At 30.9% G+C, this 26,617-nt stretch overlaps 1 protein-coding gene and 2 long non-coding RNA genes across 5 annotated transcripts in view; 1 reads left to right on the top strand and 2 right to left on the bottom strand.

The window, feature by feature from the left end:
- LOC126736869 (uncharacterized) overlaps nt 1–26,617 on the top strand; it is a 300,653-nt gene that overhangs the window by 43,308 nt on the left and 230,728 nt on the right. The window lies entirely within an intron of this gene.
- Nucleotides 1–26,617, bottom strand: part of LOC126736855 (spermine oxidase-like) — a 413,704-nt gene that overhangs the window by 279,897 nt on the left and 107,190 nt on the right. The window lies entirely within an intron of this gene.
- On the bottom strand, nt 4,893–5,714 carry LOC126736871 (uncharacterized). Its single transcript, XR_007660808.1, has 3 exons — nt 5,508–5,714; nt 5,146–5,333; nt 4,893–5,058 (listed from the first exon to the last, which is right to left on the bottom strand). It is a non-coding gene; the product is annotated as an uncharacterized LOC126736871 (long non-coding RNA).

Here is a 26,617-nt window from a genome sequence, read left to right as displayed (position 1 = left end):
AGTTCCAAATTTCTTTTTACCTTACTGTAAAATAAAATATTTATGGGAAAATAGTTAATAAGAAACACTTTTCTCCATTATTTCTTCTCAAAAAAAATACAAAAAAAACGAACAAAGTAGATATAAACTCATTTGTCATTTTTATCAACTCTCAGATCCTAGCGTCGAGACAAGCCTCCCTAATGGTTAATCCTACGCAGCTGGCTTAATCATTTACTTTTAGAATCTAAATCTTTTAGAAGACTGAAATTCTCAACAAATTTAAAAAAGAAGTCGAGACACTTAGTTTAGGTTTAACTTAGAAACAACTTAAGATATGGCGTTATATGGTTTCTATATGGGATATTGTAGGCAAATCGCATACAGAAATTTTGAATTTTTTGAATTGCGTTTTTGGTACTTGAACGTAAAGAGCCACCATATACCACATCACCGTAATCGAACGATAAAACAAGGCTGTCACAAAGTAAATATTTTTGTTTTGTGGATAAGTTCCGTTTAAATTTAAAAAGGTTTTTCAGGCGTAAATAGGCTGCTTTAATTTTGTTTTTTACATGGGGTTCAAAAGAGAGAATTGTCAAATATGATACCCAAATTTTTTGTCTCTGGGACAATTAGAACTGGAGTATTATTTATATGAATATTTATCCGATTTTCAAAATTTCGCCTTAAATTATTATTCGAACACATCAAAAGAATTTTAGATTTTTCAGCTTTTATTTGAGGTTGTGATTTTTTGCGTATCTGATTTTTTGATATCTTCAATAGAAACAGAAATATACAGTTGTGAGTCGTCAGCATACTGCTGTAATGTGGAATGTTTTACAGCTTTATACATGTCTGCCACGAAGAGTGAAAAAAGTAGGGGTGATAGTATAGAACCCTGAGGTACGCCTTGATTTGATTGCCTAAACTCTGAACATTGTTTTTCTAACTGTTGGACTGTCATAACACAACTTTCGCGATTATATAGATATTCTTTAAAGACGTTAATACCATATTCAGAGATTCCATCTCTGAATATGATATTATATACCATATTCAGAGATTCCATCTCTGAATATGGTATTAACGTCTTTAATACCGTATTACCGTTTACCGTTTTATTTTACCGTTTTACTTTTATACCGTTAATACCATATTCAGAGGTATATTAACGGTATTTACCTTAGTTTAGCCAACAACATTTCGTGGTTAAGTGTGTCGAAAACTTTACTAAAGTCGAGCAGGGCCACACACGTCGCTTGATTTTGCTCTTCATTTACTTTTACGTCATTTAATATTTTAGCTGAGCATGTTGACGTGGTAAAATTCTTTCTAAATCCTGACTGGCAATTGGGAATTAAATTATAAGCTTCAACAAAATTAGAAATCTGGTTATAAATATGTTTTTCAAACACTTTTGATACTGCAGGCAATATACTGATTGGTCTTAAATGCTTGAAGGACTAAGGTAAAATCGAGAACAAAGTTTAATGTCCTTAATTGAGATACCATCAATTCCCTGCATTAGATTTTATTGAAGAGATTATTTTAGGTAAATTGGAATATTCAAGAAGCTGAAATGCTAACACTTCATCACAAGCTAGATTATTTTTATAGTAATCTATTGCTTCTCTACTGTATCCGGAAGGGCATTAATACTATTGCAAAATTTATGTATTTCGTTTGGATTTAATAGATAAGTTGGTATAGAATCTTGATTTTTATTTCTTGTTAGATGAAGTTTGTCTGCTACTCTCCAAAAATTCTTTCCTCCTTTTTCATCTGACAATTGATTAAAAAAAGTAATTTTTTCTCTAATGATTGCGTGTTTTGTGTAAGTTCTTTATATGAACATACTTTATATGTTCTTAGTTCTCTATAATACTGTAAATGCGCTGGACAAAAAAAATCTGATGTTTATAACATAAATCAGGATAGTTATGCATTTATTTAATATTCTGTATTTGACATTTATAAAGAGGAAAAACAAGGATCTTATATCGTATGTGGGAAAAACAAGAAAATATTCACATCATGGGTTAATTTTATGAGGCTATTTTAACCAGTATGTTGTTTACTTAAAGCTATGTTTAATGAATAATAATGGATTATAGACAAGATACGTCCGTGTCGCCGGAGAAAGAGGTAGGATAATTAAAAAGGAAAATTCTTGGGCGTTTATGAGCTATTACAAAATAATTCATTATCATCCTATTATTGCAGTGTATTTTAAAATCATACCGATGAGCATGGAACCATGCCAGCATATGTTAAATATAAATAGTTTTTAGCAAAGGTGACATTACTTGAACATATAAGTACAGATCTTATAGTCTATAGTACTGATCTATTAATTAAAGCAAAGAAGTTAACCACTTTAAAGTATGTTACAAATAAAGTTTAAGCTGTGTTAAAAAAACGCGAAGCTTCTTATTAAGACTTTTTGAAGGAATCGCACTGGACTACTATAAAAAATATAGCAAACAGAACCACGAAAGACATTTATGTATCATTACCTGCATATCTAATCGATTTTTAAAATTATGTTTTGGACGGTGGTTGTGATGTTGTGGCAACTAGCGAAACATGGCTTGATAACTCAATTCCTAGCGATAAGTTACGTATAAAAGAATATAATATGAAGCGCACTGATAGGCAGGATAGAGAGGGTGGGTCGCAGTTTATATTAAATATCATAATTAATACTAAAAATCATCAGTAAATAATCACAATTAAAGACATGAGTTGATAAAGGTGCTATGTCCACTTTTTCAGATATTGAGTAATTGAAGGAAACGCGTTTTCACTTATATATTTTTTTTTAATAAATTTTATAAAAATTACCAATATCTTATTAGATTAGAATCGTTTTGTACTTTTTTATATAATATTTTTTGTTTTTCTAGAATTTATACTTTTTTAGTAATTTTAATTTTAATGGACATAGCACCTTAATCAACCAACATTTTATGCAGATGTTGGTATAAACTTGAGTGGAGAAAGGTGTTATGTCACCTATGTTATATTTAAATTTTTTAAAAATAATAAAAAAAACTATTAAATAATCTGGAAATTAAATTTTATTTGCAGATTAACAAAAGCAAAGTAAGATACATTAAAAATTTATAAACAAAGACACAGAAACATTTAAATTTAACATGAATTACGTTTTTTCTTAGGGTTTTTCAAACATTCTTCTAAAACAATATCATAATACCATTTATACTCTGCTGGAATAAACTTAAGTTGATCTTGTAGATTTGAAATTTTTTCAGAAGTCAAACCACCGCATTTAGGTAACTTTTATAAAACAACTTGATTACTTTGTACTATCAGTTCTCTTTTTTTTTGTAAGTCAACTTCCATAAATGGGGTAAACGGATCTAAACTAGTTTTGTAAAAGTATTTTCCAAAACAACTTACTCTTAGCCACTTCACTTTATCTCGAAAATTTATTTTTTGGTCAAGACTATTAGTGAGTCTTTTGTTTAAATGAAGTTTTGCAGGTAGAGTTTCAAAGCAATAAAAAAAATGTTCCATGTTAAGGCATACACTTTGTTTGGTACTCGCAGATCTAATAATTTTCCGATATTGGTCTCGTATATAAATATTCTGATGTTTTCTAAGAACCTTTTCTATTCTTCCAAAGTCTCTGTCAGAGTCAAGGTAACTGTGACCAACTTCGGGAAATTTATGGTCAATGATCTTAAATATTTTATTTAATATTAGGTATTGAAAAAGGTTAATAATGGAGAAGTTTTTGTTTTGTCCCCCACATTGATCTGACCAAATTATTAAATGATCAATTTGGGGATTTTCTTCTTTAAGAAGCAGACAAAATCGTAGCAAACAACTTGCTATTTCATTACTTCCCCTATTGGCAATATCCTCAGTCCATGTAAAAAAATAGGACTTATGACCAGAACTGGTTAAACAGTGGACTCCAAAGTTGTATAGCCACATTTGTCTTAAATAAAAAGATTTTGACGTTGATAGCTTTGGCAAAGGCATCGTTTGTTGAAGATCCATTGTTATGTAACATTTTTCTTTGGACATTTTTACTGCTTCGCGGTCAACTTTCTGCTGCGCAAAAGCAAGTTGAAAATTATTCGAGTGCTCTAAAGAGTTCTCTCCAGCATCGCATAAACTGCAAGTATCACTTTTTGGTACACCAAAAGATAAGTTAAACCTTGTTTCAAATATATGTCTGTAAAAAGAGGCCTTTACGAAATATTTAGTTTCGAGCTTTTTTGTTTGACAATCCTCTATATACAGTTGATGAAGTCGGTTAATATTTAGTAAAGGGGAAAGGTATTTTTTATGTGGGTTTTTAGTCCTAGAATAATGTGATTCTTCTGAAGGAAACTGCTTGATATGATTTTCAATGCAGTTTATTACTTCATCGGATATTTTTTTTGGATTTTTGTGATGCCCTTGCTTATGTGGTGAGGGCATTACCTGGCCAGATTTTAAGTCATTTTGAGCTTTAAAGACTTTTTTTCGTCCAATTCGGTAAAAAGAGCAGAAAGCATCTTTACAAACTAGTGTATTTTCTTTATCACACGTAATAAAATATTTAAAGCTGTAAGCTTTCGTTTTTATATTTTTACGAGGGCGGTGACGATTAACTTCCTGCATCTTAATACTTTTAAAAATTAAAATATTTTTGGAATTTGTATCTAGCTTATAAAATTTTCTTAGAATTTCTTCTCTGCTTGCAATACTAAATTTCTCAGTACAGTACACAGAAGTTTCTTTCTTTAGTTTCTTTACACAGAAAATCTCTTTTAATTGTTTTTGCTTCCATCACTTTACCAGTCTTTTGAGAAATATATTCTTTACCTTGTTGTCTTAACTTTGCCGCTTTATTTCGTTTCCAATTATCAGGTTTCCGGACTCTTTTTTTTTAGTTATTTTTAAAACTGGTTTAACAATTTCTCTTTTACTTATTCCATCGGCAGTAACATGGAATTGCTGGTTATAGTCTTCTATACGTATTTCCCGAGGTATTTCCTTCTGCACTTCGTCAATGACGTCAATCCTATCCGGGGTTTCCCTGCTGCTTGTCGGAACCTTAAAAATATCTTAGTTATTTATTAAATTTATACTTATTTCTAGTTTCTATTTTTATTTCTTAATCTTAACATTTTTTAGCTTTACCTTTTTAATTTTTTGGTTATCCGGAAACATTTTACGTTTGACTCTATCAACATCCGGATATTTGTTTATGAGACTCGTCGAATAAGAAATATTTGAGTTATCAGAATCCTCTTCTGAATCTTCTTCACTGGAAGGGGAATATTCGCTGCCTGATATAACACTTTCATCAGTACAATTATCCATATAGTCTAAAAATTTAATTTATGTACGTGAGTAGGTATGTATGTAATAATAACTCAAGTAATGTATATTATATATGTATTTTTTTAAATAAAAAATTGAATCGCATCGAGGGGGTAAATTGTTATTAAAAAGAGATCATTAATTCATAAAGGTAGTAAAAAATGTTTTAATATGCTTACCTGCTTTAGAGTTAACCTTCTTTTGAAGCCCACTAGTGCTTGGCTGCTCCAAAATCACCGCATTGGTATTGACCTCTAAGGAAGTACAAAATACAGTTTCTATCTACAAAAAAATTCTCTATTCGGACTTACCTTTATTTAAAACACATATTTTCTTGTTTTTTACTAATTCTAACATTCTTTTACTTCTCGACCCCATGTTGAACGATGTAATAAACAACAAACATAACCTTAAAATGTCACATGGCACCTACCATGTAAATAAAACTTTCCCACTATCTAGTGGATAGTCCATATTTAAGGACATAGCACCTTTATCTAATTAAAAAGGGTACTTAGTCATAGGACATAGTATCTTTATCAATTAAAATAATCCTTATTATTAACAATTTAAGAATCTTGAGTTATTCAGGGGTTGTATTACGACTTTAGGTAACCAAATAAACAAATAAGTCATTTTTTGAAAAAAATGGACATAGCACCTTTATCAACTCATGTCTTTAATTATGTATAAAATTTAATCTAGCAGGATTCTCTACAGAATTTAGAAAGCTATTGTTGATTATTAAACCTACCGTTCCTTCACTCGCTAAATACTACGAAAACTAATGCACACTTTGTGCCTGACTTTTTGGAGTTCATAAAATTATAATGGTATCTACTATGATTCCAAATAATACCTCGTATCTTATTGCTTTTATATTATGCAGTTAAAAATATGAAAAGATTTAGTAGCCGGAGACTTCTTGGATCATGATTCGGTTTTTTGTGTTATTTGTGTATATACTGTCAAACTTATTTATTCTATTCTTGCAATAATATAATATATTTTAGAGATTGGATAAATAAAAATGTTGAATTTATTTCTGATAAAATTACTTTCCTCTTTGATCTATATGCCCTCTTTTTGACCTATCGTATCACAAAAAAATATACTCCATGATTTACGGATCGCTTGCGTGCTCTCAAGAAAGACAAAGATTCAAAAAAAATAAATTGCATATGGACTGGGAAGACTATAAGACACTAATAAACGTATTCACAACTTCCACAAAGAAAGAGAAAAAGTGCTTCTACGTATTTTCATACTTTTCAAAAAATACAAAAGAACTCTATCCGCAAAATATAATTAAATACCGATACTATCAGTTTTTTTATAAATAATAAAATATTGAATGCTTACTCGCTTGCTACTTATGATAAAAATAAAGGAATCAATATTAAGCTAGTTATCTTGATCTTATTTTTCATACGCAAAAATATCGGGATCAATTTATAGAACCTCACTTCAATAGTATTTAGCTTAATGATATTCATCTGGGGGTTAAGAATCAGCAAAAGATTGGGGTCTTTTATTTAGGATACATAAATAAATGCCTTCAAAAATACTAAATTAGCAATTAAAAAATCTGAACTTAAAAAATACGATCATATTAATCATGCTTATGTGAAATCTGGTTGATCAGCGGCGCTACGGCGATATAATGAAATCGGATTCAGATCAGATAAATGCAGCATAAAACTTAAATTCAAGGGTGAGCTTACTATAATATAGAGAGTTTGAATTCCTATCTTATCGCTAAATATAAAAATAATCTTTAGATAATTGGTCAGAGAGTTAGTCTCTTAGGCCTATTCGCCTTTTTGTATGTATAGGACAATATGTTCTTTCTTTTCTCTAACAATATTGTAACCCTATGTTCTTGTAGAACTGCGTAGGTATGTTTTTATATGCTATCCCTGTATCTCTCAATGACCCTAGGTGTGTCACTTTTAAGAGGCGACAGTAAAAAGCATCAAGCAGGAAATCACATCAGCAAAAAAGCACTATCGTTAACTTTAAGATAGTTGACAGTTTTTTCTCCAAGCAAATATGTATTCAAAAAAGGAAAAAATTATTACATTGTTTTCTTGTCAGTGCTGTGCAGGAGAAAATTGAAGACGACAAGTTTAAAAAGCTCTTTGTGATTGAGTAAAAACTCCGCTTGACACATATTGATTTAGGCAAGGGAAAAATTATTGGGTTATAAGCTTATTACGTTCTGGAATCGTTAGACTTTTATCCCCCATCAAAATATTAACTGCTCTCGCAACTATTCTTGTGGGAGTTTTTGCAGGTAATGCACGATTAATAACGCAAAAATAAATATTTCTTCACATCAAAATTAATATTGGCAACAATATAAGTACTATCATTGTAAATTGTTTTCTACAATAATAACTCAAAAACAAAGAAACTTAAATATTATATTCACCATATCAATCCAATATCTCCTGTGGTTATTTTTTCCACACAAACTCTTATTCCTCGGAAATAACATTGGAACTATTAATACTAGTTTTTTATTAAAAACTAAATATTATCTAGTCATATCAATAAAAAAACATTTTTTTATTACCATTCTGTATTATACCTCAAACTGAATTTACAGATATACAAAGCAATTTTTTTACCTGTTTTTCTATATCATAATATCAATTCTGAATCTTCTGTAATTTTTTTTTTCTAGCGTAGTTTATTACTTATTTTTTACTTATTCCGCTATTTCGGTACCTCTCGGACACAACTCGCGTGCCACCCCTCAGAGGCGAGAGTAAAAAGCCGGCGGACACATTTTTATGAAGTTAGCTGTGTAACATTCTCAAGTAATTTTTAATAAAAGTCGTGGTCGCGTCTGACTTTATAGAGGCCGACACAACCTGTTTTTCTATAAAAAAAAACACATTTTTAAAGGAAAGAAATTATTAAACAGTTTTTATGTCAATGCTGTGCGGGAACAAATTGACGATAACTCGTTCAAAAAGTTCTTGGCAGTGCTTTAACAGAAACTCCGCCTCTTTCTATTATCGAGCTTACTTTCTGATATAGTTCGATTTTTCGCCATCTTTAACCTGTCATGTTACCTGCCAATGCTTCTTAGAGTCTTTGGGCTGCACGTAAGATCACCTACACTATAAAATAAAATAAAGATTTTTTCATATCAAAATTAAATTTGGTAATAGTAAAAAAGACGTAAGTCGCAGTCTAAATTCGCCACTTAATTAATTCTATATTTACTATGCAATTTGCAATATTTAAATATAATGAATTATCAAGGGAAATATGTGGGAATCTTTATTTCCAGAAACCAGTTATAAATATTAATAAAATATATATAAATTAATATTATTAATTAATTTTAGTATTATCTGTCATAATTTTCCTTATTATACAGAAAAAAGACATAATTTTATTACCATTCTTCGTGACGCCTGCTCAGAAGAGAAGGATATGAATATTTTTAATTTTTAAATTATTATACTATTTATACGAGATATAAATAGCTGTGTCCTATACATTTAATGCACTGATTTTGTCCATGTTTTTGCGCTTCCTCAGAAGAGACTTGCAAACACATTAAATATTTATTCTGAAATGTCGCTTGCTATATTTACATCCTGACACATAGGACTCTTTATATTATTTTTATATAAAGCCAATTTACTGTCTAAATTACATTTGCAGTACATTGAATCTCAAAGTAAATGAAGTAAAAGGCAATAGTCGTAAACTAACTTGTGGAGTCCCTCGGGGAACGGTTTTAGATCCTCTTCTTTTTATAATATACGTTAAGAGTCTTTGAACATAAATTCGAATGGCGAGATTATAAGCTATTTTCATGATACTGAAATTTTGTATACTTGCGTGGCAAGTTTTAAAACACACTACTGAAAGAGATTTTGGTAAAATTTGAAATTGGTTCCAAAATAACAGGCTTTCACTTAATATAAAGAAAACTATACAGGGTGATTCGAAAGTAAGCGGCATCCTTTTAGGGGCGTAATCCTTGTATGAAAATAAGGCAAAAAGTTCATATTAATATGGGTCCGAAGTTGCTTCCTAAGGGAGCTACGTCCCTTTGAATAGGACGCCTTGAAGACAATTTTTTCTCTATAACTTTAAAATTCTTAAGAATTAAATTTTGATAATTGGTGTACTGCATAAGCATTTCGTTGTGAATAAGATTCTAAATTCAAATTTTTTAAATTTTATTCAGGTGCGTCACATGCGAGGGTTGGTAAGGGTAAAAACATCCCTTTTTCTTTTACTCTTTAGGTTATTGTGATTTTGTTTAAAAATTATAAAATTTTAGTTTATTAAATCTCATTATTAAATTATTAAATCTTATACGTAAAAAAGGTACTCTTAGTTCAATTCGATAGAGCGTACCATTTACGAGAAAAGCGACTTTGAAAATGTTCTGATTGCGTATGTTTATTGATGAAAATTAATTCGCATTACGATCGACAAAAAAGACACTTTTTACTCACATTTTATTTAACAATTTATAGAAAGTGTTATAAATAAAAATCAAGGGGGTTTAGGTCAGGAGACCGTGGTGGCCATGGCACTGGACCCCCACGACCTATCCAGCGGTTTTGATAGGCATTATTTAAATGTTCTCTAGCGAGAATGCTAAAATGTGGGGGAGCACCATCGTGCATAAACCACATTTGTGCTCGTAATTGAAGTGGTAGATTTTCTAATATTTGTGGTAATTCATTCTGTAAAAAAAATGTGTAAATTTGTCCATTAAGTCGTTGCGGCATAAATACAGGTCCTTTTAAATGCCCATCGATTATTCCCGCCCACACATTTTAACTAAACTGCTGCTGATGTGCCTTCTGTACCGTAGCATGGGGATTCTCATCCGTCCATAGGTGATTGTTGTGGAAATTGAAAATTCCGTTTCCTGTGAAGCCGGCCTCGTCAGTAAATAAAATTTTCTTCTCAAAATTTTCAAAAGCAACGCGGTTTTCTTCTAGCCAATTACAGAAGGGTACACGAGGAAGGAAATCTCGCTCTTCCAAAGCCTGAACCCGTTGAATATGATAAGGGTAGAGTAACATATCGTGCAAAATTCTCCATACGGTTGACTGAGAGGACCCTTCTTGATTTGCGATGATGCGAGTGCTCAAAGATGGATCTTCTTTAATACGATCTAGCACGCGTTCTTCTAATGCTAGGGTTCTGGCATTTCTTGGTCGCCCAACAACTTCCTGTCTTTGAAATGTTCCTTAAGCAAAATTTAAGTAGATAAATTACGATCTACTCTTGCGAAAACCGTACGGTGTGGCACTCGTCGATTAGGAAATGCCTCATGATACAATCGTCTTGCTTCAACACAATTACCAAATGCTCTTCCAAACATAATGTGAATATCAGCTTGTTCTTGATACGTAAAATCCATGTTTGCTTTTTAAACTTCGAAACACAAAGTACCAAACTCAACAAGGCAATGCCCTTCTTATTAATAATAAATAGTAATTTGTAAAACACTCTATGAAACTAATTTTACTTTGACAAAGTAAATTGTATTTTACAATGATATTTATCAGTCATTTAAATGCCAAAAACCAAAAAACAACCGCCAACTTCGTTTTAAATGCGTATCCAGTAATTTTATTATGTATTACTATACTAACATACGCAATCAGAAAATTTTCAAAGTCGATTTTCTCGTAAATGGTACGCTCTATCGAATTGAACTAAGAGTACCTTTTTTACGTATAAGACTCTAAAATTTTATAATTTTCAAACAAAATCACAATAACCTAAAGAGTAAAAGAAAAAGGGATGTTTTACCCTTACCAACCCCCGCATGTGACGCACCTGAATAAAATTTAAAAAATTTGAATTTAGAATCTTATTCACAACGAAATGTTTATGCAGTACACCAATTTTCAAAATTTAATTCTAAAGGGTTTTAAACTTATAAAGAAAAAATTGTCTTCAAGGGGTCCTATTCAAAGGGGCGTAGCTCCCTTAGGAAGCAATTTCGAACCCATATTAATATGAACTTTTTGCCTTATTTTCATACAAGGATTATGCCCCTGAAAGGATGCCGCTTACTTTTGAATCACCCTGTATAGATATTAGTTTTATATCTTATAATTTTGCCTCACCTAACCTCAAATTATACACCTGTGTTTATTTTTGATCTGATTTAATTTTGAGTTTTTTTTTTAATATTATAGCAAAAACTAAAACTTATTTTGCTTAAAGTTAAAGAGCTAAGTCGGTACTGTGTGTGTAGCATATTGATTTTACACAAGTATTTTGTTTTTATTGGAGTTTTTCTAAGTAAAGTTTGTAAGGTTATATTGTGAATAATGAGGCCCTGCAACAAGTATTTAAAGCCAATGCCGTGTATTTTTTGTTTATTATCAAGTGAGCAGACAGCCATAGTTGTGCAGAAACGCTTATTCTGTTCTTTTGTGATGGTTGTGTGCTCTCCTTCAAAATATTCCTCTGCTGATAAATAAATTTATTCAACTGAAGGAGCAGATTAAATCCCTTAAGGATGAAGTGGAAACATTAAAAAATAGCAAACATCTCAACAGAAATTAGGTGCTTCTGCTAACACGGAATCAATGTTACATGACATTGAAGATTGTGCAGAGCGGGCGAACAATCTAATGGTTTATGGTATTTCTTGAGTCTGGAAGTAGCAGTATGCAAGAAACTATTGACAATGACAATTTTGTACTCGCCCCCATCTTAAATAAGAAGAGCTTCGCTCTAATAAAGCTCTAATAACAATGTTAGCATCGCACAGGATGATGTTTTCAAGGCTTTACGAGTAGGGCAGGCTTCTGAAGGAAGGAATAGGCCAATTAAAGTAGTAACTAAATACTGAAATTTGGTAAAGAATGCAATGAAAAGGCGAAATAAACTTGTAGGTAACATAAGAATAGGCTATCATAAAACAAGTTGCTTCAGCAAGAACAACTTAAAGCTGTTCTATCTGAGCTACGCGGCAGAGAATAACAAGTAGAGACTGATCCTAATTATTAAATTCATAAATGGTTCTCATCTATTACCAAAAAGTCACTACCAAACAACCGAACACATTAACCTCCATATTTATTTATTTTCAGAATCTGGATCGCATGGGTACTAAAATTAATCAACTTCATGGTTCAATGTTCCAATGTGATTATGATGTCATTATTTTGATTGAGACTTGGCAACTTAAATCAAAATTACTCAGACGATGAATTAGCTAATTCTGAATATCACATTTTTGGGCTAGATAGCAATTCCATAACTAGTACTAAACAACGTGGTGGTGGAGTATTAATGTCAGTACACAATAAATTTAAAGCCAAACAACTCAAGACTAATATCTTAAATATGGAGCACATTTTTGTTGAAGTGTATTATGGTGAGCTATCTTATATGTTGGGTTGTATTTACATTCCTCCAAGTTCTTCAGAAGAAGTCTACCGTGCCCATTACTTAGCAGTTTTTAAACAGTATTGACGAGTGCCATAAAATATCTGTTGAACAAGCTTTAGACAACCTTCTTCCAAACAACTTTCACTACGTAGCAACAATTTGTGATATTAGAGTTAGTGATAGGATTGAAAGGTTAAATTATAGTACAACTTATTTTGAGTAAAAAAATTCTGATTTTGTAAGTTTAAATGATATTTTTTCTTTAGTGGACTGGACTAGTATTTTTGATGATTCAGACATCGATAATTCCGAAAATAACGTTATAAGTAATTTTATATGCAATATCACTCTATGTACCCCAAAAAATATATAAACTTTCCAGGTTTCCTTGTTGGTTTTCCCCAAAATTAAAGAATTTTATTTTATCAAAAAGATGCTAAATTCAAAAGTACTAACTTAGCTAAAGATTATATCCTGTTTGCTAACCTACGTACTCAATGTAAAACTCATACTGAGCAGTGCTATAGATCTTACATTGCTACCTTAAATGAGTCAATTAAATCTGACACTACACAATTTTGGAATAATATTAAGTCCCTTAATAAAAGTCACGGTTTTCCAAATGCTATGCATTTAAATGGTATTTTAGCAGATTCGGGGGAGAATATTGCAAACTTAATTACTACCTTATTTTGTAGTGTATATCACTCTGATAAGGTTGATCTCACTAAATCTGTTGACATGCTTTTTATCCAGTTCACCCTGTCTGCGGTTTTTTAATCTATATTTAGTCTTAGGGATAAACTTTGTTTGAGTTGAGTTGAGTTGTGGTAGTGATAATATTCCTACCTACTTCCTAAAAAGATGCATTTATAGTTTGTCTAGACCTTTGTGTCTATTATTTAATTTGTCTTTAAAATTACAAACTTTCCTTAAGAAATGGCCTAACAACAGATTTATAACTTCTGTATTCAAAAATGGTAACCGGGATGATATAAAAAATTACAGGCCCGTTGTTATGTTATCTGCTATCCCTAAGCTTTTTGAGCTTATCCTGAACAAATGTCTTACTTGGCATTGTAGAGGTCTCTTGATCAACAAGCAATATGGGTTTAGGCAGGGTAAATCTACTTCTACAAACCTTGTATTATATCATTCTTTGACTTCTGACTTTATTGTCAGGGCTTTCGAGAAGGGTCATCAGGTCGTCTCCATCTATACTGACTTCTCAAAGGCTTTTGACAAAGTCATCCACTCATTGCTCATTTTTAAATTAAGATGCTATGGTTTCCCTAAATGGTTTCTTTCTTGGCTAAATAGTTACCTACATAATAGGATACAGTTTGTTAATGTAAGGGGTTCACTTTCAGTTCCTATTTTGGTCACTTCAGGGGTGCCTTAGGGCTCACATTTGGAGCCTCTACCTTTTAATTTATTTATTAACGATATTTTTAGTGTTATCAAATTTTGCCAAATCCTATTATTTGCAGACGTTTTGAAGCTATTTTTACTTATTTTAAACTTGTCTGATTGCTTGATGATCATCAGGAAGACAATCAGACATAGATTCTTTATACAATTGGTATGTCTCAAATGGCTTACATCTTAATAAGTATAAGTGTTTTATCATTTCTTTTACTAAATCTAGAAAAGTTGTCCCATTTGACTACCACATAAATAGTAATATACTCTCAATGTCGCTAATTAAAGATTTGGGGTGTTGTTTGACAATTCCCTGACTTTCATATCCCATATAGATAATTTGTTTAGTAAAGCCCTTAAGCCCTTTTATATCTTTTATAACTTACACTTATTCATAGGATTATGTCCTATTCTTCCATAGTCTGGTTCCCTTATTATACTAACCATATTTACATTCTTGGTAAGGTCTAAAACACATTTCTTAGAACTTGTGCCTGGCGATTAAATGTACGAGATGTGTCTATGCTACAATGCATAATTGCATATGCCAACCTTGCGTCTATATTAAAACTTAACTCAAGCCGAAATATGACTTCTCTTGAGGACTATCGAACTAGGTGTGATATGATATTTCTTCACAAGTTGATTAATAATGCTATTGATTGCCCTGAATTGTTATCGCGGATAAACTTTAGGTGCAATATCGGAATCCTTAGAGAGGTGTCCCTTTTTTTGGTTGAATGTTACCATACAAATAATAGCAAATTTTCTCCAATTAATCGACTCCACATGTTGGGAAATAGATTTAATCAGGTTTTTGACTTGAGTGAGTTTACTCGTTAAGTACTAAGTATCGAATAAATTTGATTGCTTTTACTTTTCTTATTTTGATTATTTTTCTCAAGTAGTTGTTTTATTTTTTTTTACTCAATTGGGGAAAACTATATATTGTTATATTCATTTCTTTTTGGTCAAGGTTAGTTTGTGCTTAAATTTTTCTCAAGGTTTAATCTTATTTGTATATCTTGGGGTGTTACATATTAATATACATTTAAATAGGTATATTGTTGATGTATAGATAATTTGGATATTTAATATTCAGAGTAAGTCCATTATATGTCTTATTAATTAATATATTTGTTGATGGCAGAATAATTATATACATTTAGGGTAAGGATATAGTTTATTTTGTAATTTTGAATGGGGTTTATTTTTAGAATGGAGATATCCCGTAAATAAATAAATAAATAATGATAAGCTTCCTAGAATGGTTCCATTAGTGGTTAATCCGAAAATCGTAATTCCTAAAACAGAAATCATTAAATATCTAGGAATTATTGTAGATCAAAATCTTAAATGGAATTTTAACATTAAACACGTAACTCAAAAGCTCAGAGGCGTGGTATCCAAATTTAAATACCTAAAGGTTTATTTAGATATTAAACAGCTGGAGGCAATCTACTATTCGTTAATACACTTTTAACTTACGGAATAATCAGCTAGGGAGAAGTCAGAAATTCTTAAATTAAACCGCTAAGCATTATACAAAAATGGCTACTTCAAATAATATTTAAAAAAAAATAAATGGCCTTCCACTGATTTGGTTTTTAAGGAAACCAAGTTATTCGACATAAGACAATTATATACATCTTTAGTCATCATTAGTGAAGGTCAGTACATGGCAGGAAAGTAGTTTAAAGATGAAAATGAACTGACCATGCAATATTATTAAATAAAGATTTTGCTCAAAACGTTGCCGCACATTTTGCAATATTTGAGGAGTAATTTGAAGTCGCTAATTTAAATTCTTTGCCACAAATCTTCTAACGATATCGGCTGAGTAGCATAGATTTTGCTTGCAAGCCAAAGGTGATAAATCTAGCGATCTTGCGGGCTATTCAATAGCACCTCTTCTACGAATCCATCGATCTAGAAACGTCTGATCTAAATATTGTCGAACGTGTAATGTTCGATAGGTAATGGGTAATGTGGAAGGGCGGCATCCTGTTGGAAGACCAAGTTAAAAGAAAATTTAAAAAAAACAAGTACATTTGTAAATCGGAGAAAAAAACACTAATTGTGAAATTTTTATAATCATTTTTAAAGCAAGATATTGGAATTGAAAAATTCGGTCTAAGTCGATTATAAATTATGATGGCATTGTAAATATAACTACGTTAGACAAGAGCTGTGCTATGGTGTCACAATGTTAGAGTCTTATGTCGTATATCTCTATCATTTCTTGAAATTAATTTAAAACAGATATTTTGGCCATTGGTATATAGATATATAGATTATAGCATCGATATATAAATTTACGAAAATGAAACTTAAAATGAATGAGATTTTTAACAACTGCTATCGATAGATATAATAATCTATAGACACATGATCAAATTTTCTTAAATTAGACACAAATCGATAACACAAATTTTGTACACGTTGCTGTATCTGCTGTATTATTTTATAAAGACAAGGATAATAAACGATCAAACAGTAATTTAAAAAGGATAACACTGACAATATTGAGATTTTTTTTTCTTATATTAAAATTTAAAATATTATGTTGGTTAGCACAGCGCAAACGTATACGCAAACAGCACCTCTGCAAGACAGCACTAATATGTCCTTGGAATCTTAAAAAAGAATCAATGGTTAAACCTAGAATCATCACGCTTTTAGCAAAAGCCAGGGTGTTATTATCAAATTAAATGTATATTTTTTTTTCAATATTAGCACTACGATTTTTATTACCAAAAAGTAATACCTTAGTTTTACTGGTATTAATATTAAGATTGTGTTTTTTCGAGTAGTGCAAGATTAAGTTTAGGTTCTCATTAATTTATACTCAGAAGGCTGTCCTATATAATTTGGATCGAAATAATGAATTAACTGAGTATCGTCAGCGTACTGGTATACCTCAAAGTTCTTAATGACTTAAGGAAGATCCGAAGTATATAGAAATAATAAAAGAAGTCTCAGAATCGATCCTTGAGGAACTACAGAAATTATGTGTTTTGAATCGGAGTAATTATTATTGATACGTACTCGTTGAGTACGATTCCAGAAATAGGTCTTAAAAAAGAAAGAACAACTTCATTCCAACCATACAACTCTAACTTGGCGACTAATAAGTCATGATCGTTTACATGGAAATCTTTTGCATAATCTAAGGCAACTAAAATTACGGTCAGTTTTTAATCGAGAGCTCTTATTACGTTGTCAATGATGTTGACAACAGATAAAACAAATATAAATTTATTTATCAATAAAATTTCAAATATAATTATCAATTTACAATAAATAATATTTAATATTGTGATAAATAGGACCATGCCTCGGTTATGAAACCGTTAGCACAGGTGCAAACCTGTGAAGCAAGGCTCTTTTTTTAAAAAAGAATTATAAATAAAAACAAAAAATTATAATAACTATTAACCTGGCCAATATAAGTACTTTTCTTAATACAAATTTACTTTTTTGTTTTTGTTAACAGTAAAATAGATGCACAAGGGTTGCAAAGGAAAATGTGGCATGTAACAAATGCTACTTGTAAAGAAATTTTAGATGGAAGCGAGCGAATACCAAAGCCCTATAAAAAATGTATAAAGGTATTTTCATGGTTTTTAACACCTTAATTGTATTTATTTCAAATTATTTCTAATTAAATTAAGCATTCCATTGCTGTTTTTCAAGGCGATAATTTTGAATATATTTTTGAAATACTCCCATTGAAAATTGTTTAACATGCTCGGGCAATTTATTCCAAAGCTGAGAGGCTACAAAAACAAAAGATTTTTGAAAATTTATGTTTCTATGCTGTGAGACTCTAAATATATTTATAAATCTAGTGTTATACATATGAAGATGAATAAATAAATAAAATTAATTACTAAAATTAAAATTATTTACTAAATATAGAGGCTTTCCAGTTTTTAAAATGTTATTAATAAATGTGTACATATGGCATTTTCTACGTTTTTTCATATTCAAAATAAAATTGTTATTTAAATAGGGAGTAATATGATTCCTAAATGGTATTTTGAATGCAAAACGCATACAGCAGTTTTGGAGTTTTTGTATAGAGTAAGCAGTTGTTTCAGTCAACGAATCAAAATACAAAACATCACTGTAATCAAGCAAAGAGAGAACTAGTGCTCATTTTGAGGCCCTCTACAACCCCTCCAAGTTTGTCCCACTAATTATGAAACACCCTGTATATACAGATCACTTAAATTTATAAAAAAAGTTAAAAGTAATATTTTTCCTTAGAAAGACCGGAAATTAAGCCAGATGATAAAGCAATCGACACTGCCGAAGTACTTTTATTCTTTGACAAATTATTTGACAGTCTCAACTCCAGCCAGCGAATATCTCCTCCAGAAAAACCATTAAAAGGTGCTGTAAGGGTATCTTCAAATCATTTAGCGTTTTGGAGGGAAAGCGTCAAAGTTTTACAATCAATGAATTATTTTTGCCCGGAAAAAATGCTTTGTTTCAGTTCCGACTATCAAACATTTTATTTTTACAATAAAGGGACTGATTAATCTGTGTCCAAAATTATTGGAAGGCAAAAAAATAGATTTATAATGACAAGGCTTTTCCAGCAAGGTGCTTTAGAAATTTTTTTTGGTAACATCCGAAGCAGAGGGAAGTCTTATCTACTGCTGCACATTTTTGCTCTTTTTTTAAAGCCTTACTTACAAATAATTTTTTGTCTAATCATTTAATTATTCGCCTGGCGCAAACTGTCAGGAGGTTAAGAATGAGGGAGCCCTAGATAACTTGAAAAGTTATTTAACCGGTGAGATAAGTCCTGACATTGTGCCGCTAGACTCGAAGCCCCTAAGTTTTCAGTGTCCAGATGTACAAATTTCACATGAAACAAGTTTTTGTAAACGATCAAAAGTTGCAGTCAATGTTAGCACGTATATCAGCAGCTTCATAGCAAAAAAAATTTTTTAAACTTATAAAATGTGAAGTTTGTAGAAATAAATTGGTATTTAGGGAACATAATGCAGATGTAGAATTTATACATGTTAGACGGTACGAAAATTGTAAATTAAACGTTCCAGGGACATTTTTTAATTTCATTGTAAGCGACGCAATATCAAGATTTTTCTATCTCATTCCAAGAGTTTATTATAAAGCAAAATTAATGAAAATCTGGGAAGAGATTTTAAAAAGCAAAATGGATTTATTTAAATTTCTAAATTGTCCAAATCACCCTCAACAAAGTGATTTCTTGTCACTTGATGTTGCATATTTTAGTGGTGCACGAGAATAAATAAAATTTGGAGACACATTGATCAAAAATTTTAATATCTGGTAAGATCAAAATCTTCTGCGGCCAACTTTGACCCTGTGAAACTACATATCTATAACATGCATAAACAATTAACGAAAAGAAAAAAAAATACTTCTTATATCCATTATAAATAGTCACTTTTTCATAAGGTGTTTTATTTAATCCCATTCCAAATTGATCAGTTTCTTCTAGATCCTTGTGAGTAGTTTAGTTATATTGTACACTTTAGCGACTAGAAGTCTAGGCAAGTTTCACTTATTCCTTGATTTTTTTATTTAGTTATAAAAAACAGTTATAATAAAAAGGTCTCCGTTGATAAAAATATACTTTTATTCTTATTTTTTTTAAATTTTGATGGTTTTCATCTGATTTAACGCGTACATAATGTACATACTTTCATATTTAATTAACCGATTCCAAAAAAATTTAAACTGAATTAAAGCCAAAATTAGGTACTTGCAAATAATCACGAATACAGCACATTCTAATTGGCACCAATTTAATTTAAATTTTTTGAAAAACGATCTTCAAAGAAGCAATAACAGATATCATGCTTTCAAATTTCTCGCCAATGCGATTACTAATCTTTTATGAATTGGCATTAGGATTGGAGTTCCCCTTTTATTTCCGTAGGTTAATATTTTGTGAGTTTGAAAAAAGTAAAATATAATCACGTGTCACGTGTTCTCGAAACTTTTTTTTGTACAAAACCCCCATGGTTGCGGTAAGTCTTTTTATCTATTTTCGTTTAAAACCTCTTTTATCCACCCATAATACCGGTGCTGGAAGGCTTTTGTCCTTCCAGGTTTTGTTTTCTGTCTATGCAAGAATTTTGAGAGTGGAATGTTGACCTAACCTCAACCGATTTTTCTTCAACTTTAATTTTTCGTACTCGTCGGATTACGAGTTGACTGGATATTGTCCTGGATCACTCGTCAACAGCTCGATCAATCGTCAACAGCTTTACCCTGATTTTGCTCATGTACCTGCCTAAAACTCAGCTACACCTTTCGAAGTGACCACATGGTTTATCACTTAGTTCCAGCCGGAGGATTTTTAAGGCCAGTTATCATTTTCTTATAATATTAACATTGCGTTTAAAATCAATATTTACATATTATTTATTTAAAACTTTTATTACTTTAACACCATTTATTTAAAACTTTTTTGCTGATCCATAAATTTTTTAATGTGAGACAATTCTGATTACTAATTATTCAATATTTTGACATTACCTTTCGCCTTGTATAGTATTTAGTGTACATTAAAGTACAGAATCTATTTAATCTTTGGCCAAAGACAATCGATATTATACGGTATAAAACAAAATAAAACGGGTTTCAATGCATTTTTAATTTGGTTCTTATTTCGGAATCAGAAGAGTTATTTCATATATTTTGTGTACAGGGTGGCCAAATAAAGTAAAGTAAAGTTAAGCGGCTGTATCTCAGGATCTGTACATCTGGCAGCAATGGATTTTTTTTAAAAGTAAGTAAAAAAAAAGTAAAAAAATAAAGTAAGTAAAAAGTAAAGGTAAGCGGCTGTATCTTAGGATCTGTACATCTGGCAGCAATGGATTTTTTTTTATTAATATAAAAGTGGCCATGAGAAAAATCTGGTAATTATTTTAAGGTTCCATATTTCACTGCAAGAGGGCGCAACTAAAACTTAAATAAAAGAAACGTCTTTTTCTCCAAAAACTTAAATATTAACTTATACTTTTGATATTATTTTTAGTAAGCCTAGATAATTTGCTATAATTTTAGTTTATGAATTATTGACGTACGAACGATAGTAGGGGTGGGGGAAGCTATTGAAAGTGGAATCATGAAAATCGGTGTAAATTCTAAACCACTTATTCGATTTGAGCAATTCAAAATTTAGTCGAAAAATAAATGTAGCTGCTTTAAAAGTCTGATCTCATCACTACCCTATAGTTCCCAATAAAACCGCCAGAGGGCGCAATTTGTAATAATTCCAGTTTTTTTCATTTTGCCCCAAAAATTCAAATTAAATGGTACATTTTTGACATCATATTTAAAATGTAGTTTTTTTTGCAAAAATACTGTGAAAACCGCACGATGATATCTTTGCTTGTTTTAAAGTTATAGCAAATTAAAGTCTTTTACGCACCGAGTCCAAACTTGTGTACCGCCATCTAGCGCTCGGCCGGAATGATTATCGGAAAAATTACGGAAAAATTATCGGAATGAAAATTATTGGTCCTTATTTTTTTGATGGCACATTAACCAGTAATGTTTTTTTGCATTTTTTAACAAATTCCTTGCCTATTTTAATGGTAGATTTCTCATTGGAAGTAAGACGGACCATGTATTTCCAATTGGACAGGTGTCCAGCACATTTTTCCCGTTTGGTGCGGCATCATATAAATAATTACTTTCAAGGGCGCTGGATCGGAAAGGGGAGTCTATATCCTTGGCCGGCCAGGTCACCCGATTCAACATGCCTAGACTTTTACTTATGGGGTCGTTTAAAAGATATTGTGTACCAACTATTGTCTCTCCACCTACAACAAGACAGGATATAGAAAACAGAATCCGTAGTGCAATAAATGAAATATCAGCTGCTGAAATCGAAACAGCAGTTTTATCCACCCAAAGAAGATTGGAAGCTTGTTTGTAATGTGATGGAAAGCAGTTTGAACACCTATCGAGACATTAAATACTAAATATGTTTGGGCTTAAAATCGGTCCTTTTCAGGACCATAATTTAAATATAAAAAGAAATTCGTTAATAAAATTATTTGCCTTAAGAAAGTCACATAAACTTCCAGTTATTCTGTGATACATAGGTATTATTAATTTATAATTATCAATCAATTATTACTTTAATAATTTATTAGTTATGACAACATCATGGTATCCTAGTTGTGGTAATACTAATTAAAGATTTTTAGGCGCGACACTAGATGGCGGTACGTAAGTTTAGGCTCGGTGCGTAAAAAACTTTCATTCGCTATAACTTTAAAACGAGATAATGATACAAAGATATCATCGTGCGGTTTTCACAGTACTTTTGCAAATTTTATCTACTGTTTAAATATGATGTCAAAAATATACCATTCAATTTGAATTTTTGGGGCAAAATTAAAAAAACTGGAATTATTACAAATTGCGCCCTCTGGCGGTTTTATTGGGAACTATATGGTAGTGATGAAATCAGACTTTTAAAGCAGCTACATTTATCTTGCGAATAAATTTTGAATTGCTCAAATCGAATAAGTGGTTTAGAATTTACACCGATTTTAATGATTCCACTTTCAATAGCTTCCCCCACCCCTACTATCGTTCGTACGTCAATAATTCATAAACCAAAATTATAGCAAATTATCTAGGCTTACTAAAAATAATATCAAAAGTATAAGTTCATTTTTAAGTTTTCGGAGAAAAAGACGTTTCTTTTATTAGGCGCCATATTGACAACTTTCAACTTAAATCAAACAAACATTCTCTTCTTTTTCATGGACTCAAGGAAGATTCAGTTAATGACGTATATACTTCTGTAATAAATGTATTAAGTAACAAACTATCTGTGAATTTATCAAAAAACGACATAAGCAATTGTTACCGCTTAGGCAGAAAGGATGCAAAACATTCCAATGATCGGCCCAGGCCTCTGGTTATTAATTTTTGTCAACAATGGGCGCGCGACCTTGTGTATTTTAATAAAAGGAAACTGAAAAATAGTCCATATTTAGTGTCGGAACTCTTAACTCCGGTAAATCTGCGAATTTTTAAAGGAGCGAAATCGATTTACGGCAACTCTACCTGGACTTTTGGTGGTCTAGTGTACTTTGTTGACTCTAGTGGTGTGAAAAAGCTGATAAAAAGTGAATCTGAATTACCGACTTCTGAAGGGTCGTAAATTAAAAGTAAGAAATCGCCCTTTCTCTAATTTGTACTAGTGATATTATTATTGTTACTAAATATGTACTGTTTGTTGTATGTCATACGTGTATTATCAGGGTACTAGTTGTTTTTTATTCTTTAAATTAACCCTAATATTGTAACAAAAGGGCAAGGTTTTTATTGCAGGGTTCTGTTTTTCTTTTTGTATTAGTATTTATATTTAATGGGGATTCCGCATTGGATAACTAAATTTAATATTTAATATGCAGTACTGTATTTTTTGGGAGTTTTTTTTTTCTTTTTTTTTTGCATCTTCACGTACTTTTTTCTTTTGGGTATAATATTGTTAATATTATCTTATAAATATTCATTTAACGATTTATAGATTTGAGGAAAGTCTATCTCTAGTACTTCTAGATTTAATTACTGGTGTAAAACACTAAAATGAAAATCTTTATTTTTGTTTTGAATGGAAGGAATATATACTGTATGTATTTTTTTTTGAAGCATTGAGCAGCATGAAATAAACTTATCGATTGTAGGGAGAAAGAGGAGAGAACTGATTGGGGTCATACAGGATTGTTTATAATTCTGCTGTTAGGTAATATTATTAGTAGATTTTGGTATAGACAAATATTGTTGAGCCTTTTTAATACTATTAATTCTTTCTAATTTTGTTTGTGTGAGGGGCAGCTGATTACAAAGGTATACATATAGATATATATATATATATATATATATATATATATATATATTTTTTTTTTGTTGATTGATTTTTATTTGTGAGTCGAGACATTATTATATTATTGTGTATTTCTAGCAGCGGCGATATGTTTTTTTTTTTTATTTTTAAGATATCATTGAACTGACAATGAAGATTGCACATTTAAATGTCCGGTCCATATTCACTGGATTTCATGATTTTTCCCTTTTAGTCCAACAAAACAACTTCGACATAGTCATGGTAACTGAGAGTTGGTTAACGCCTAATACAAATCTTGAAATATTTAATATAGCTAGTTTTAAAGCCATTCGTAAAGATAGAGAGCATGGTAGAGGAGGTGGAATCTTAGCATATATTAAAAATACTATTCCCTATAATAAAATAGACTTAATATTCAAGTAAGTAATTCTCTTGAGCATTTATTTATAAAGTTAAAAATTCGCAATCAAAAGTACTGTATTGGAGTCTGCTACAGACCACCTAAGTCTAATATAACATCATTTGTATCAGACATTGATAATATTATGTCTTACATATGTACAAATTTTGATAATGTTATTTGTGTTGGTGACTTTAATGTAAATTTTTTTAACATTCCTAATCCAATTCTTACGTGCTTGGAAACATACAATTTAATACAAATTATTAATGAACCTACTCGTATAGCCATCCACTTCAAGTACCTTGGTTGATCCTATTTTTATTTCTAAGTCATTGAGTCTCAAAGATTCTGGAACAGTTAATGCAGATCTAATTTCCGATCATAGACTTACATACTGTGAAATTTGTGCTCCTAAAATTAAAGTCACCCCAAAAATGTTAAATTACCGTTGTTTTAATACCTTTAATTATCAAGACTTTCTTAAAGACTTTCAGTCTTTGGAATGGCACTCTATAATAACAGAGAACAACATTGATGTTAAAATTAATATTTTAAATAGCTTTATCTTAACATTGTTTGATAAGCATGCTCCACTAAAAACACGAAAAATCACAAAACCAAAAGCTGAATGGTTGACACCCAATTTAAGAATGCTTATTAGTGACAAAAATAAAGCATTACAAACTTTTAAATCCACAAAAAGCATTCAAAATTGGAACAACTATAAACAACTTAGAAATTTATGTGTTACTATGATTCGCCGGGAAAAACAAAACTATCTAAATCATATTACATCACAAAATAATAGCAATAAAACCTGGTTAACACTTCGAAATTTAGACGTACATTTTTCTGATACTACAAAAAAAGATTTACCACCTCATGTTTCTGATCCTAATGCAATTAATGCTTATTTTGCACAATTTTTTCAAATCGTTAATAATAACTGTGACAACAAAATAAATTTTTATGACACAAACGTTTTTAGTGCAGCTAACCACTTTTCATTTGAGTTAACCGATGCTGCGGAAGTTAATAAAATATTACATAATTTAAAAAAGAATAGCTCGGGAGATGACGATATTTCTCTTAGAATGCTTAAATATTGTAGTCCGTACATTGATATTTTCCTGGTTCATATAATCAATTGTTGTTTTGAGCAAAATTATTTTCCACTTGCATGGAAAAGTGCCATTGGAATCCCACTAGCAAAAATGTCAAATCCTAATGATTTTTCCGATTTGCGTATCATAAGTATTTTACCTACAGCGTCTAAAATTTTTGAAAAAATTATGTATAAACAAATTTATGACTATTTCCTATCTAAACATTTATTGCTAAATAATCAATGTGGATTTAGGGCAGGATTAAGTGCATCTACAGCGCTTACTAAAGTAACAAATGATATTTTTGAAAATTCGGATCGCAGCAATGTCACAGTGCTAGCCCTGCTTGATTATTCCAAAGCATTTGATACAATTAACCATAAACTTTTAATATCTAAGCTAAAATACTTTGGGTTTTCTGCCGACTCAGTATTCTTAATAAAATCATATTTATCCAATAGATATCAAAAAGTTCGGTACCATAATGAGTCTTCTAGCAAGCTGGATATTTTATCTGGTGTTCCACAAGGGTCTATTTTGGGACCCTTGCTTTTCATAATTTACACTGCTGATATTTTATTGTCCTTAAAAAACTGTCATGTAATGGCTTATGCTAATGACACGCAGCTTTACATTTCTTTTCATCCCAATGAGCTTAACGCTGCATCTGCTCACTTAAATGAAGACTTAGAATTGCTAAGTAAGATCTCGTTTGAACATAACCTTAACTTAAATTCAAAAAAATCAAACCTTATGGTCTTTGGTAACAAGAACGCGGTAGAAATAGTCAAATTAAATATGAATATTTGCGTAAATAACAACAAACTGCCCTTTGTAGAGGTAGCCCGTAATCTTGGTATTATTATTGATTCCCAATTACGTTTTAGTTCTCATGTGGAGATGTTAAGACGTAAGGCTTTCTCGAGGCTAAAGATTCTGTTTACAAACAGACACTTTTTAAATTTTAAACTTAGAAAAATGTTAACCGAATCTCTTGTTCTTTCAAATTTTAATTATTGTGATTTTATCTATTTTCCATGCCTTGACTCGCTTCACAAAAATATGCTTCAAGTAATG

Source organism: Anthonomus grandis, chromosome 5 (assembly GCF_022605725.1).
Source record: "Anthonomus grandis grandis chromosome 5, icAntGran1.3, whole genome shotgun sequence".
Taxonomy (NCBI): domain Eukaryota; kingdom Metazoa; phylum Arthropoda; class Insecta; order Coleoptera; family Curculionidae; genus Anthonomus; species Anthonomus grandis.
The sequence above is the reverse complement of the archived record's forward strand: the minus strand, read 5'-3'. Positions and strand labels throughout refer to the sequence as shown.